The 9,760-nt window shown below is 36.0% G+C and overlaps 1 long non-coding RNA gene and 1 other non-coding gene across 2 annotated transcripts; both read right to left on the bottom strand.

The window, feature by feature from the left end:
- Positions 1-522: 522 nt before the first annotated feature.
- Positions 523-1,325, bottom strand: LOC131627066 (uncharacterized). Its single transcript, XR_009291385.1, has 2 exons — positions 1,115-1,325; positions 523-749 (listed from the first exon to the last, which is right to left on the bottom strand). It is a non-coding gene; the product is annotated as an uncharacterized LOC131627066 (long non-coding RNA).
- Positions 1,326-9,324: 7,999 nt separating this feature from the next.
- On the bottom strand, positions 9,325-9,431 carry LOC131627076 (small nucleolar RNA R71). The gene has a single exon (XR_009291390.1). It is a non-coding gene; the product is annotated as a small nucleolar RNA R71 (small nucleolar RNA).
- Positions 9,432-9,760: the final 329 nt, after the last annotated feature.

Genomic DNA, 9,760 nt, shown 5'->3' with positions numbered 1-9,760 from the left:
TTAAATCACATCAAGATCATGTGCGAGGCCCTCTTGCGCTTCTCTCATTTTGAGCTCACCTGCAAGGGAATCACCAGGCACATCTTTGTTCATATTTCTATTCATTTTTAGTTATTATGTTTCACTAACCATTAATCAAAATTCAAAAAATAGTTTTTATTTTTGTTTCTTTATCAGATAGGGTCTGAGGATCAAGAAGTTCAGGTGATTTTTCTCATCAGGGTTCAGAGGTTTGAATCAAGACTTTATTATTGTGGTGATGATTGTCAAGTGGTTAAGAATCAATTCAAGAGTGTTCAAGTTCAGTCAAATGATATTGAATTTTTGAGCATTTATTTTGTTCAAGAATTTAATTCGAGATGAAGAAATCATGCAAATTGAATTATTTGGAGTTGAAAACCAAGTTCTTAAGGATTAGTGCAAGTTCTCATTTCATAAAAAAAAAATCCAATTCATGATTTGATTCCAAAGTTTCCATTCAAGATGTAAGAGTTTCAATTCTATGATCATTCAACATACAAATTTCGAAGCTTCAAATCCAAGAAAGTCCATTCAAGTTCATAACTCATTCCAAATTACAAGGTGGACGGATTCTCAAAGTTACATCATTATGTTTACATAAGGAAAAATTCAAAATATTCCAAGTCCACACCATTTTCTTCAATATTTCTCCATGTCCATGCTCATGTCTTCCTTTGAATCTTCCAAGCTCAATAATCTTCAAGATTTCATCCATGCTTCTCTTTCAACTTTTATCAATTCATAAAGGAAAAGAAACAAAGGTGGAGTTAGCAATTTCCCAAATACAAATAAATCAATCCACAAAAAGTTTGACAAAGATTCAAGGCCCAAGAACATGTTCAAACAATATCTCAAGAATATAAAACAAAAGCTGAAAATTGGAAATAAAGAGGGATTTTCGGTTTGGGCTGCAGAAAAAAACGGGTTTCGTTCCTATTGATTCTCATTCCGGATTCATCAAAATTTTGGCCCAGATTTACTCATTTCAAACCCTAGTTTCTACACTATATAAGCATTGACTCACACTGACACAAAGGACCTTTTGCTCAGAACTTTTCAGACTTACTCAGAACAAAATCAGAAAAAAACTCACCTGAACCGAGCTTGACCGAAACCACCGCCGGAATTCCAAAACCACCGTGCCGGAATTTCAAACCACCACTGTTTCTTCACTTTTTTGGTTCCAAAAGGTTGATAATCTTCATCTGAACACAAATTCATCTTTAGTTATGTGATTCATGCACTGTGGTGCTACATTTGAGCTTAGAGATTCATAACTTTAACTGTAGATCTACTCTTTTCCTTAAGTTTTGCTTTAAACTAACCCGATATTCAAGGACGTGAGAAGAAACCGAACGCAAACAAGTAAAAAAATTTGAGTTCTGGGAACTTCCATCTCCGGCCTCCGCGCCGGAGAAACGCCGGCCGCCGTGATCTCCATGTGAGCCGCCGCGTGTTCATCCTCTCCGCCCCTTTTTCTTCCTGTTTCTACCTATTGCTTCTTTTTTAAACAAACTTTGTTTTGCTTTGTTTTAATGAGAGAGAGAGAATGAACTTTTTTTATTTGAAAGAAGAAATGTTTTAATAAGTCATAATGATGATGATGTTTACTTGTCCCCCATGCTTACCACTTGTGTTTCTATCCACGTGAACATGCTGTCAACAGCATTTTTTTCAAATTTTCTTTCCTTCCTTGCCTTGTGATCCGTGCGCAGTAGTGTGGTGTTGACAAGTGGCCATCGGAGCCACTTGTCTTCATCTGAGAAGATGACCGGAAATGGGATTCTCTACACACTTGTTTTTTATTTTTATTATGCACTTTAGTTCTGGATCTTAGATCCTATATAAAATTAGTCAATTGACTAAATCAGATGGCTGGAATTTATTCTGTTTTATTTTATGTTACAATTTTATTTTAATTAGTTTCAAACTTTAGAAATTCATATTAATTTCGTTTTTAGTCCAAAAATTATGAAAAAATTCACAAAAATATGTCTTATTATTTTACACCTTGTGTTTTTTTATTATTAGTTTATTATGTTATTTTGCTCTTTTTTCTTCATCTATCCTTCTTTTTTCTTTGTCCTGAATCGATAAAAGATTAAAAATGAGAGGAAGTCGTATGTGGTTGATTTGAATCCGAATTCATCCTTCCTCCATTATTAATCTTTATTTACTAACTTTGATAACATACTTGACAAGTTTCAAGATGGTTATCTTTAACAACTAACGACTAATTTTAATTTCCGCATTTAATTATATTGTCCTTTATATTTACCGCTCTTATGTTTGTCATATCATCATATTTACTTTCTGCTATTTTTATTTTGTCCATTTGGACGTCATATTTATTCTCCGCTATTTTTCTTTTGTCCACTTGGGCCGTACTTTACTTTTATGTTAAAACATTAATAAACAAGATGAAACCTAAAAAACGCTTAAGGACCAATGGACTGTGGATTATTGTTTGACTGTTATTTTGCTCGTTATTTTTGTCTGGTTGGATTGCTGTTGTGATGTGTGTAGGTATCTCCTCGAAAAGTCTTTGAAGGTTAATTCCAAAGCACTAAGATAAGGATTTCGCCCATTTACAACCGTTACTCTGCCCGATTTCCGTCAGAAACTTATGCGATTATTCGAAGATTTGCAAGTTCATTTGGGTCCCTAAGTGGTAATTTTGGTTTTGTGTTGGTAATCCAAAGGATGGGAATTATTCCTTGACTCAATGTGTCAAGTGTCGACTTCTTATTTCGGTCAGATCGTTTTTTCCCTAAACTTTTATTTTCTCGCACTAGGATAACCTCTTCATCTCCTCCCACTTCTTAAATTTTCAAAGTCTCCTCTCTTTTTCTAAAAAACTTCTTATGTTTGAAATCCCTTTTAAAATCTTCTTTAAAACTATATTTAGCCCTTGTTGGCATTTTCTTTCAAAAGTAAGCACGATTAATCATTGTCATTAGTCGCGATACCCCACGATTTTAATATTGATTGACACGACGAAATCTTTTCCACGTAAGAGAGCTAGTGGCATACTTGTCGATTTTATCCAAGTTGGCGCCCTTCTCTCATTAGTGACGCAAAGAATTTGTTCGTTCTCATATTTAAAATCAATGGCTGAGTATTCGCCCCGACGATGGTAAACGTGTTTATTCCTTTTAAACGTTTCTTTTCCCTTTTAAGCGGAACTACATTAGCTCTGACTTCTCCATTGCACTGAGGAGGTATGTAGGCACAAGGCTTAACGTCTTGCCGAGCTTATTTTAAAAAATCAAACAAACCGTCTCTTTTTGCACACAATATCTTTTACAAAACACAGATTTTCAAAAAGGTTCCTGTGGAGTACCACAGATATGAGGGGTGCTTAAAACCTTCCCCTCGTATAATCAACACCCGTACCTAAGATCTCTTTTTGTTTTAAAAAACAAATTTTGGGTTTTTTCGTTCTTTTCCCATTTCCTTTGGAAACAATAAAGCGCGGTGGCGACTTTCACTGAAATATTGAGTCGAGTCAATTAATGGCCTCGGTCTCAAATTTTCCCCGCTACAAGTAGTACTTACGAGATTAGGTTAGGGTTTGTCCTTTCAATGTGAGCCTCTCTAATATCATGTTGATAGAAGAGTAAGATTGTTTATGGAATTGTAAGTTTTGTCATGCATTCATAAGCTGTTAAGTATTGAATATATGTGTGTCTCTTAGGTATCATTGATATGGTTATCTAAGTGTGTGTTGCTTGTGATTCAAGCTATTATTCTTGATCAAAGCTTTTAAGCAAGATCAATTATTTGTTGATTAAAGTAGTCTTAATCGTGTATTTTTTGTAATTGACAATTATGGTCAAGGGTCGTCAATATTAGTAACATGTGTCGTTAGTGTGAGACATCACTAGGGTGATTAGAAGTGAGAGGGGTTTCTCTTATCTAGGAAGTTCTTAGGAAGAAGTTGCGCTGGGTAGGGATTAAGTGAGAAGTTGTAAACCGGAGGCTGTTTTACTTCAAATTGATACTCTTAATAGTGGATTTCCTTTGTGTATTGGTAGCCCCTGGACTAGGTGTTATTGTACATCGAACTGGGTTAACAATCATGTGTGTTCAATTACTTTCCAGCATTGTTTTAAATGATGAATATGCGTTTGTTGTATGTTGTGTCAGATCATATGTCCCAACAAAATCATAAGATATCTTGAGTGTGAAGGCTATAATTTTAGAAAGTGGGAAGCTTTCGGCATAGGCAAGGTTCCCTCTACACACAAGATTATGACCAAGGAAAGGGAAGCTAAGGAAAAAGAAGAAGCTAGACATGAGGAAGAAGAGGAAACTGTAAGTGAGGATGAATAAGAACATTATGTTGAAGCACTAAAGTATAGTATAATTATGGAGCTTCTAACTGATACTCATTTGTTGAAGACAATACTGATTAGTGGAGCTTGTTATCCTAAGTTGATGAAGGAGATTGAGGTTAAGAATGATGGTATTCCTCATAGGTTATTGAGTTTCAGTTCTAAGTTTTTTGTTCGGAAATATGTTTTAGACATTGTGTCCAACATCTTTGCATGTGTTGATGAAACTGATCTAGTTTTTGTTGATGCATTTTCACCTCATGCCATTGTTACCACTACTGCTATTTTGGTGTTCCTTTGTTGAAGGTGGTTGTGTGTTCCTGTTTTATAGTTCTTGTTCCCTTTTTGAGGTCTTTTAGTTAAAGATTATGTGCTTCTGTGGTTAGATACAAATGACTGCAAGATATGTGTTATTGCTTTTTTAATGGCAATAAAATGTTGGTATCTCTACTGCTACCTTGATATGTTTCTACCATATGAAAATCCAGATATGGTATTCAGATCTAGATGATGTTTGGCATTTCTTTGGTTTCTCTTTTTCAAACCTTTTCCAAATTGTGGAAAAAAGAGGGAGTTGAAGGATAGAAAAACACTTAGAAAGGGGGGGGGGGGGTTTGAATAAGTGTAGTTTTAAAACTCTTAAGATAAAAACAATTTGCACAATGATTTTTATCCTGGTTCCTTGTTAACTAAACTACTCCAGTCCACCCCCTTGGAGTGATTTACCTCACCTGAGGATTTAATCCACTAATCACACAAGATTACAATGGTTTTCCACTTAGATAACATCTAAGTCTTCTAGAGTATTCTGATCACAACCTGATCACTCTAGGAACACAATGCTTAGATACCCTCTAAGACTTTCTAGAGAATCCGATCACAACTTGATCTCATCTAGTTCTTACAAATGAATGTAAACAAATTCTTATAAGAGTTACAATGCTTCTTAATAAGCTATTATCACAACTGTGATTTTTCTCTTAAGTTTAAGCTTAATCTCACTAAGATATTACAATAGTAATGAAGTGAGGTTGAAGATGAAGTTTGAGAGCTTTTAGAATTTGACAGCGTTTCTGTATGTTTGCGCAAAGTGTTGTATTCAGCTTCTCATCAGAACTTCTATTTATAGGCGTTTGAGAAGATGACCGTTGAGAGCATTTAATGCGTTGCATGATCCGTACAGCATTGCATTTAATGTTTCACTCTTTTGTCAACTACCTCGAGCCTTGCTTTTGCTGTGTCTATTGACGTTGCCTTTAATAGCTTCTAACGTTCCTTTTGTCAGTCAGCGTAGCCTGCCATCTTGTACTTGCTTCTGATCTGATGTTTGTGTAAACAACGTTTGAATATCATCAGAGTCAAACAGCTTGGTGCAGAGCATCTTCTTGTCTTCTGACCTTGAAGTGCTTCTAGCATGATACCATGAGAACTTCAGTGCTTCTGCTTCTGATCTCAAGTTCTTATGATGCTTCAATAGACCATGTTCTGATTCTGCTTGACCATCTTCTGATGTCTTGCGAGAGCATGTTCTGATGTTGCATACTTGAACCTTCTAAGCCAGTGATTCTTGCGCTGAATTTGTGCATACTCTATATATATTTCCTGAAATGGAAGTTGCATATAATTAGAGTACCACATTATCTCAAGAAAATTCATATACATTGTTATCATCAAAACTAAGAATATTGATCAGAACAAATCTTGTTCTAACAATCTCCCCCTTTTTGATGATGACAAAAACATATATAAATGATATGAATTTGCAATCAGAAAATCAGACGGCTAAAGACAATTACACAGTTATAGCATAAGCATATAAACATAGTGTGTGAATATATCTCCCCCTGAGATTAACAATATCCCCCTGAGATAAATAATCTCCCCCTGAAATAAATACTGGAAGAAATTTATAAATAAAGGACTTCCCTGAGTATTTTCCATTTCAGTTGAGACGATAACATATGCTTAGATCTTTAGAACATTTAGAGCTTCTGCTTCTTGCTCCCATAGGACAGCTTCAGAGCTTTGAATTTCTTCTTGAATCATTGAATGCTAGATTGTATCAGAACATTGTTAATGTACCAGAGCATCATCAGAGCATCTTCTACATCCTGAAATGTTTCAGAACAAGCTAAACGACAAAAGTCAGAGCATGAATGAATCAGAACACAAAATATGTATCAGAGCATATAGTATGTGTTATACCCCAAAATTTGCCCACATATTTTTCAAGAAAACTCCAATCTGAAAATTAAGAGTCTCATATAATCATGGATTTTTATTTTAACAAATATCCTGACATATGAAATACTTAGTTTTTAGAATTTTTCTTACCGTAATTTGGCTGGCAGTTGAATTTATTCTTACGCAAACGCCAAATACTGTTTATTACTTCACACATGCTATTTATTTATTTACAGATAAATAGTACTGACACAATTGGTACAGAGTTAAATCTTTTTGCAGGCGCAGAATCAGGAAACTCAAACTGTACTGGTAACAAGTAGATTATTATTATCTTTTGTTTCCCACTAATTTTTGTACTATATTCCATTATTTTCAAAAATCTTTTCAAATCTTGATAACACGATTTTATATCGTATATTTAGCCTAAAATCCATAGATATTTATAGCATTTTCCGTTTATTATGTTAATTTATTGTGATATTACGCGTGTATTTGTTTTGTTTCAGGTTTTACACTTCAATTACGTCTATTTGCGAAAAGGAAAGAAAATCGAGCTTAAATGACCAATATTTATGCTTAAAAGACGTAAATTGGGTGCTGAAGTAAAAAGGGAGTGCAATTAGGACCCAAAAGGCCCAAAAGAGCAATCCAGCCCACGAAGGAAAGCAACCCAGGCCACGCTAGTAAGCAGAGACGCACGTCTCTGCCACCTCAGCAAAGGGGAGACGCACGTCTCCACCTCCCTAAAGAATCTCCACTTGAGACGCACGTCTCAAGTCAGTCAGCTACCTCCCTGAAGAATCGGAGACGCACGTCTCCAAGTCCCAGTCAGAAAAAAAGTCCCTCAATTCACGGATTCCAACTGCAAATCCCCTCCTATAAATAGGACCTGCTATCTCACTTCAATCGGTCCGATTTCCTGCCAACGAAGTGCTGCCGAAATTATACCGCGAACCGCTTTTCATTATTCTGTTTTCATTCAACCGTTTATTTTCTCACAACGATTTCTACACTGGAAATTGTTGTGAACTTTTCGTAGATCTAGCCTTACGTTAGATTTATCGTTTTAATTCCTTGTTTTTATTTTCTGCCATTTAAATTCCGAAGAACGATCCAGCCAAGCTGTGGTGGAAGTTCGAGTACTTCAAGATTCAATTTAATTCAGATTTATTTTAATTCAGGTTTATTATTTACCGCCTTTATTTATATTATTATTGCATGATATATTATATGCCAATTAATATGCCTATTAATATGAACCAAATTTATTTATGCATGTTTAACCATATTAATATGTCTGGCTAAATTACTAAAGGTGTCGGTATGTAAATAAGTTAACCGTAGGGATCCGAAATAAATTGGCTTAAATTATGTTTTATTAATTATCACTTATTTTTGGTTTATATGTCTAGTTTAATTAGTAAGTCTTAAAACCAATAGAGCGAAAGTTTGAGGGCTTAAGACGGTCAAAGGTTAAAACCAATAGAGCGAAAGTTTGAGGTCTTTAACTGGATAGTAGACATAGGACATTAGTTTTAAGGATGGCGAAAGCGTATTAAAACTAATTGGGACTTATTTATTTCCAAAAATTGTTTTTACACTCGAGCGGGATGGCGAAAGCGTACGTTAGGGATATTAGCTTGCTCCGAGTCAACAGAGCGAAAGTTTGAGATTAGGAGATTTAAATAGATAACAACCTCATAAAATAGGCATTTTATTAATTACATTGTTTCCAAAAAGCTCTTCTAAAATCTAATGGGATGGCGAAAGCGTACATTAGGATTAGAATAGTAGTCTGACTCAACAGAGCGAAAGTTTGAGACGAGGATTTTTAATCAATTGAATTAGTAAAGATTTTTAATTTGATTATGCAAAAGCCAATGGACCTTCGGATTTCTTGTAGTTAAACGAAATACATACTGATACCTGTCTTTTATTATTATTCTTTATTCTCTCACAATCACTTTCCCTTAGGAACAATCGAAATTTTAGTACTCCTAGCTTTACATAGTAACCTTAGATAACGGTAGATCGATTCATAGTCCCTGTGGATTCGATATCTTTTAAAACTACACGACACGACTGTGCACTTGCAGTTATCAGATTTATAGACACGTAAAGTCGCGATCAAGTTTTTGGCGCCGTTGCCGGGGACTATTTTAAGTCGATATCGTAACTCACTGTTACACCGTAGAGACTAGGACAATTCTTACCTTTCTTTTTGAACGATTGTATGCCAAATACTCGTTCAGAAGGAGGAGACTTAATACAACGAATTAACGAGATCGAACGTTTCATTAACGTCAAACGTCGAGCTCGCAATCTTCCCGAAGTAGCAGAAATTCCGATTAATCAGGAATTGACTCTTACTGATCAAATCAATCAAATTATCCCGAAGTTAGAGATGGCTGCTATTCGTCCTCTTAGAGACTATGCCGCTCCTTTGCGCGCTGAACCGCATTCAAGTATCGCACCACCTGCGATTGAGGCAAACAATTTCGAACTAAAACCTTCGCTGGTCCAAGCTGTTCAACAGAATCAATTCTCTGGAAGCCCTGTAGACGACCCCAATCTCCATTTATCCGTGTTCGTGCAATACGCCGACACTATCAAAGCCAACAACGTTAGTTCCGAAGCTATTCGATTACGCCTTTTTCCTTTCTCCTTGAGAGATAGAGCGAGAGCGTGGCTTCAATCCCTGCCTTCCAATTCCATAACTACGTGGGACGAATTGAAGAGAGTATTCTTAGCGAGATATTTTCCGCCTAGCAAAACTGCTATGCTTAGAGGTCAAATCAACGGATTTACCCAGAAAGATAACGAATCACTCTTCGAAGCTTGGGAACGTTACAAGGACATGCTTAGAATATGCCCTCATCATGGACTCGAACCACGGCTGATCATCCATACTTTCTATGGTGGTCTCCTATATAACACTAAAATGACTATAGATGCCGCTGCTGGCGGAGCATTAATGGACAAACCCCATGATGAAGCATACAAACTCATAGAGAACATGGCACAAAACCATTACCAATGGGGTGGAGAACGAGCTGCTCTAGAGAAAGCACAAACCAAAGGAGGAATGTACGAAATAAGTGGTATAGACCGCGTTAACGCTAAAGTAGACGCTTTAACTCAAAAGATCGAGAATTTAACCATCACTCCTTCAGCCACCGCTGCCGCTGTAGCACCTAACTGCGAGATTTGTGGAT

This window comes from Vicia villosa, unplaced genomic scaffold (genome assembly GCF_029867415.1).
Source record: "Vicia villosa cultivar HV-30 ecotype Madison, WI unplaced genomic scaffold, Vvil1.0 ctg.000348F_1_1, whole genome shotgun sequence".
Classification (NCBI taxonomy): domain Eukaryota; kingdom Viridiplantae; phylum Streptophyta; class Magnoliopsida; order Fabales; family Fabaceae; genus Vicia; species Vicia villosa.
This window is presented reverse-complemented; position numbering and strand designations above follow the sequence as displayed.